Raw genomic sequence first — 6,305 nt, 5'->3', positions numbered from 1 at the left:
GCTGTCACGCAACCAGAGCAAGTCAGTCAGAAGAGATGAAGGACATTGAAAATATCAAATAGACTTAGTTCTCAGTCTACCACCATACAATGTCTACTTAAATGTCTACTGTTCAATAATGATTATAGATATTCATGGCTTTTTTTGTTTTTTTTTAATTCCTGCAAGAAATCATTGAAGTATAACAGATTCACATAAATAAATCCAGCACAAACTAGAGTAAATTTCCCACATGTGGAGTCATGTATCTACTCCTCTGACTTTAACATCTTGGGATGATTCAGATGAATTAATACACATCACATTCACAAAGCATTACCAGGGTAACAGTGATCATTCTCCTTGCATGATGCTGACTTTGAATCTTTCCACTGGATGGGCTCATGTCTGTATGAGATGCATCCATGGCTGCCCTGCATAATGTCAGCTGCTCATGGATTAGCGCTCTAAGGATTTACTGTTCAATGCTGATTTTTGAATGCACAGATGGATTGGAATCCATTCATCAGGATGAAAATAGGACGTTGACTCTGGAAATCAGTGGAGTTTTCTGTTTTTTGTTTTTTTTTATTTGAAAAAAATAAAAAATTTGTTCCAACCAGATCAAATGAATTGTGAACAACGAGTATTACTGTCCTTCTATCATACCACGTGGATGTGTAATCCGAACCCAAATCTTTGTACGAATGGCAGAGACACTCTTTCATTTCATCATTCTGCTGGAGGAATGTTTTGGTAAATATTAGATTAAAAACATTTTTGAAATAGCACAGGGTTTTACTGTATGTTTTCATAAGATATATTTTACACCTGCATCAAAATACAGGAAGCATAAAGAAGCTTTAACTTGAAAATAAACTTCCTCGTTTTAAATTTTAGGCATCATGAAAGTTTCAGTGTTTTAGTTACACCTGTAGTTTAATACAATACATCTGCAGCCAATTTTTGACTCTGTTCTGGAGAGGTGTTGACTCACCTCCATGGTAACAGACCTTTTTCATTGCACACATTTTTGCTTATTTTTGCTCATATTAGCAAATGCACAGGTGTTTAAATGATGGCTCAGTTCCATAAAATATACCTTAAACCAGGACAATCAACCACATGCACAAAAGCAGGAGCTCCCATAAGTGGAATGCAGCCAGTATTAATATACCTTTGCTTTCCCTACAATGAGAAGTGAAAATGTCTATCGTGAAAAGCTCTATTCTTGAGGTGGTGCTGCTCTGAATTAAATTATATTGAGAAGTGTTTAATATTCTGCCCCCCTCACGTACTGCTTGTGAATAAATGAACTAAAAATGATGCAGTGCAGGGGTGGAGGACCAGACGAAGAAGGGGGGATTCTTGTTTCAAGTTGTATCCATTAATTGTGAAAATAAACAAGTTCACTGCTGCTTGCTTTGAGTATCAGAGAATAGAGTTTCCAGGTGTGTGACTTGCCTCTATTATAGTGGGGGAAAAAATAAATAAACAAACACACTAAACAAGCCCTCTTAATGTGATAACTGCAGTTTTGTGTATATTCTATGTAAACAGAGTTCCAGTTTTCTGAGACACAGCACCCTCTACCGTATATAAAAAAGAAGAACACAGGTCCCTTTAAAAACATGACAGGATGATGGGAAGACGAAGCTATACTTTAAAAATGAAGTCTCCAACTTTAAGTACATTCTTTTCTCCATTAATTAATGAGCAGTTTGGTCTTAAAAATATCAGAAAAATGATGTCTTAATATAGTGAAAGATATTTAGGCTAGTATATCAACATGAAAAAAATGACTCAAAATGATGAATCAATTGTCAAAATACTTAGCTATCAACTTTCTTTGGTTCAATTAATTGATTAATCAACTAATCGTTGCAGCTGTATTAATATTTTTGGATAGAATTGTGTTTCATTGGAACACTAGTAGTTCCTGACCATCAACAGCACAGAAACAAATTATTCTGAACTTATCTGCAAAAAAAATGTGCTGGCATACAAATGTACAAACATGTATGGTGAAAATGTAGTTTTACCTAAAGTGCAGCTCCAAATTATTCAATAGACTTATACGTAGCTGAAGGCAAAACATGCTAAGTAACATATTCTTTAAATTAATATAGGCCTAACTTTATGAGGTAGACATCTTGCAAATGATTGGATTTGCTAAACTTGAGTTATATTGTGTGAATGTTTTTAATTGAATGTGATGTCACTATACAGAGTTTTGCCATCTGGTGTCTGGCGTGACATTCCCCTACGCAGCCCTGCTTTATGGGCAGCGCATGCGCACCAGAGACTTCGGTCAGCCTAGCTGGATAACTGTCAGTCTAGCCTTAAGACAGCTTTAATGGGGATAGAATAATGTTATCAGAGCTAATGGATCAAATAATTATGGTGAAATGAGTCGTTTTGCGGAGGTCGTGTCCTCTTTTTTTTTTTTTTTTTTTTTTTAATCTAATTTGTTCGCCATATATCCACCATTTATCCACAGTTTTCCAGACCCCAACATGAGCACGGCTGGCTGATGACGGAAGCACGTGTTGACGGTGTTCTTGTATTTACTGTCTCTACCAGAAGAGGGAGACAAAAGTTCCGCATCGCAGGTTTGAGCTAACTTTTAAAGTAATGTCTTTATACTGCAACAAAATCCAACTATAGCTGGGCAGAAGAGTCTTTGAGTAGCAGCAGTGCAAATGTCTCAAATATACATCATGTGTCTACACACATACATAATGTGATGCTAAAAAGGCTCAAATTTATTGTTAGCCAGTATCCGATCAAATACATGTTTTCTACCAGACTAGATTTTCAATTGCTAAGTTGGTTAAAGATGTTACAACAGGACAAACACGGGTGTGGGTATTTAGCTACTGTAATCCACAAATGATGGATCCATTCCTGAAGTTAATTACATTTACACTTTATGTTTTTTTTCTGACAAATAAAAATAAAACAAATAATAAATGACGTGGACTACTGTTAATGTGCATTACTTACTAACAAAGCTAATTGATTAGCTACAATGGAATGCAATACAAAAAGGTGTGACTATTATTTAGTCCAAATAACACGCAACCTGACAATTCAATGCAAATAATCCTTAACACCCCTAACTAAGGTGTTAAACATAACCAGAGCTGAATGAACACTTTATAACATTACAAACAAAAACTTCAGAAAAGCCTTGTCAGGCATTTGTTTGTGGATAATTCATCATTTTAAAGGTGTTATGTTTCTCTTCTGTAAGACAAGCTTCTGAAAACAAGAAGACAATACCCACTTAAAAAGTCTAAATCAGGAAAAAGTCTGGTTAAAAATGTCAAAGCTGAAGGTGCATACTTGATACTTGATGTTTTCTGTGTGCCGCTTTCCTTCCTCCTCGTTACCCTCTTGCAAGCCATGTCTCCCCGTAGCTCATTTTTCTTCACGAGCTCTTATGCCAGCTTTTCCTTCGATGATGCTATCCTACTGTTTCATTGTTAACTTTCTCTGCATGTCCATAGTATAATAGTATGCAGACGTCAACTTTACCGGATTATAGATTGTATGGGTTTATATGTTATATGGTTTAAATAGATATATTTTGAGCAATTGTTTCAACCATGCTTCTTTTTTTTTTTTTTTCCCAGAACATGAAATTCTTCATGTTTTGCACAAAGTCACCTTAACTACAATAATGTAGTACTTCATCTGACCACCAAGGATCAGTACAGCCTAACTTTTGAATGTTGCACAGGCAGTCTCGAGGATGACTCACTCTCATCCATGAAATCTACAGTGTTGGCAGAGACAAAATACATACATATTTATTGCTGTTATAATTGTGGTGTGAAACACTCGACTTGTCTCATAAAATGCAGTAGAGTGTTCGGTCCAACTTTCAGAAATGTTTCTAAGTCTAGGTTTTTGTTTCACAATAAAGTCCTAAATGCTTTGGAGGATGATTTATGATGTCACTAATCTCTTGTAATCTTTCGCCTGATTCCCGGAAGAGTCGTGGCCCAGATATAAAGGCCATGTCTCTGATGCTCTGCGCCTTCTGGACCATGACTCTCACTAAGCTTGGTGCTGTGCAGAATGATATCAGAGCAGAATAAATAAATTATTTAGGGCCAGATTTGGCTTTCATGTTGTGTTGCATGAGGAGGACCAGTGACTCAGAGCGGACAATAATGGTGTAACAATGACAGTGGATAATAATGGTGTGAAAAAAAATATAGCTGTTAACGTCACAGCGTACCATAATTTAAATACTTTTTGACACGTCTCTTTTAGCTGTAACTTTGCAAACCTGTGCCGTGGGATGTTCATTGAGTCATTCTGGCCTGGTTTTGGCTAATGACAAAAGTACTGTTACGGTTACTTGGGCTTCCTTGGTTAAACTAGATTATTTCAGAAGAAAAAAGGCAGCAGTCAGAGAGAAGGCCAGAGAAAGGGAAGGATGTAAAGTGTGCTGCTATGATGAGGAATTGTTCAGTCTTGGCCAGAAAAACGGGGAGATTTTAGAGGCAACACTGGGACAAAACAGGGAATAGTGCCTGTGATACTTGAAGAGAAAGAATGGTTGGTTGAGGATGAGAGAGATTTGCCTCCATGAATTTTGGGATGAAAGATGGGCTTGCGTGTGCATGTGCGTGTGCGTGTGTGTGTGCGTGTGTGTGTGTGTGTGTGTGTGTGTGTGTGTGTGTGTGTGTGTGTGTGTGTGTGTGTGTGTGTGTGTGTGTGTGTGTGTGTGTGTGTGTGTGTGTGTGTGTGTGTGTGTGTGTGTGTTTGTTTGAGAGAGAGAGAGAGAGAGAGAGAGAGAGAGAGTGACTGCCAAAGACAGAAAGCCTGGGTGTGTTGAGATAAGCCTGGGTTGTTGGGAGGTTGTTGTTTTCAGGGCACACTTACATACTGTGTGTGTTTGTGTGTGTGTGTGTGTGTGTGTGTGTGTGTGTGTGTTTGTGTAAATGATTGTGTTTATAATGTGCACATGATGGTTGTGAGTGTGACTAGTTGTTGCGTCGTCTTTCGGGACGGCAAACAGTCCTCTCTGAAATGCCGACCCACAGTGGCGCCATTCTCGATAAGCGTCTCCCCTCCTTTCTCTCTCTCCCTTAATCTGCCACTCGTTCGGTTTACCAGAAGCCGTTTCCTCTCTCAGAATCAAGCGATTACGCGTTTCAGAGTTTCTCTGCTGTTCTTATCGTCTTCATGCTGGGAAGAGTGCATGTTGCTGATCTGTTGTGACCATGCTGCTGTCACTAGGAGGCCCACTTCATTGCAAAGATCCCTGTGCTAAAACAAGATCTGAGCCCTGTGATGCTGGACGGGAGAACTATGTGTTGTTTTGTATTTAAGTGACTTGGAGGAAAACTTGGTATTTGGTACTCTAAATTGGAAATACCGTTTTCGATAAATAAATTGTTGAAATCCATAAAAGTAAACTGACACGAGCTGAAACAACCAGTGACATGTAGCTAAAGGTTCATTCAATAAGGGCAGTAACTAATAATTATTTTGGTCATCAATGAATATTGTGATCGACACAAAACAATCAGACGCAATTCTTTTTCAGGTATTCAATTCATCATTTAAGTCTTTGAGCTCTTAATCCAGCCAATCAAGACCACCGTCCAGTCCAGAATATTTAACTGGTCATATTGTCTTCAATCAGGACAAACTTTACATTAAAAGACATGATACACAATCAAGTTATCAGTACACTTTTTAAGCATTTATAAATTCTTCCAGCCCTAATTTAAAATCAAAGCTTATCCATGTGTGACTGACAGATTCAGAGACATTGAATGGTAAAATGTGGTGATCTTTTTATTAATTTAACTTTCAGTAATCAAATCAGCCTTGCTTACACGATGAGTAAAACCATTCATCAATACTCTTTGGCAAATCCTTGTCTTCTGTGCTTTGTCTTTCTTTTTATCCCCTCAACATCAAAATTGTCTCATTGTATTATTGATGCAAAATTACCACCAGCCTGCTGAGTGCCGACAACTGAAAGGGCTGGTTGTATTCTGAGGAAGTTTCCAGACTATTTATTTCCCAGTTGAAACTCAGGCTTGTCTATTGTAGAGGTGACCCCCACAGTGTCACACAAACACTCCCTCGTGGACTGTTTACCATCACAATGCTGACACTGGCACTTTCCCTCGCTGTCAGGAGAACTCATATTTATGTATTTTCATTGTAATTACATGGCAGTGTTTTTATATTTCCGAAATGCCCTCGTTTTCCCCCACTGGGGCTTTTCATCCACGACCGCAGATCAAACTGAGCTACTGCCAACACTTTGCTTCCCCGAGCCACTGAGAATAAAA

The sequence above is a fragment of the Brachyistius frenatus genome, unplaced genomic scaffold, assembly GCF_029030835.1.
Source record: "Brachyistius frenatus isolate BFR_SWC_R1_liver_20210118 unplaced genomic scaffold, ASM2903083v1 Contig_74, whole genome shotgun sequence".
In the NCBI taxonomy this organism is placed as follows: domain Eukaryota; kingdom Metazoa; phylum Chordata; class Actinopteri; family Embiotocidae; genus Brachyistius; species Brachyistius frenatus.
This window is presented reverse-complemented; position numbering follows the sequence as displayed.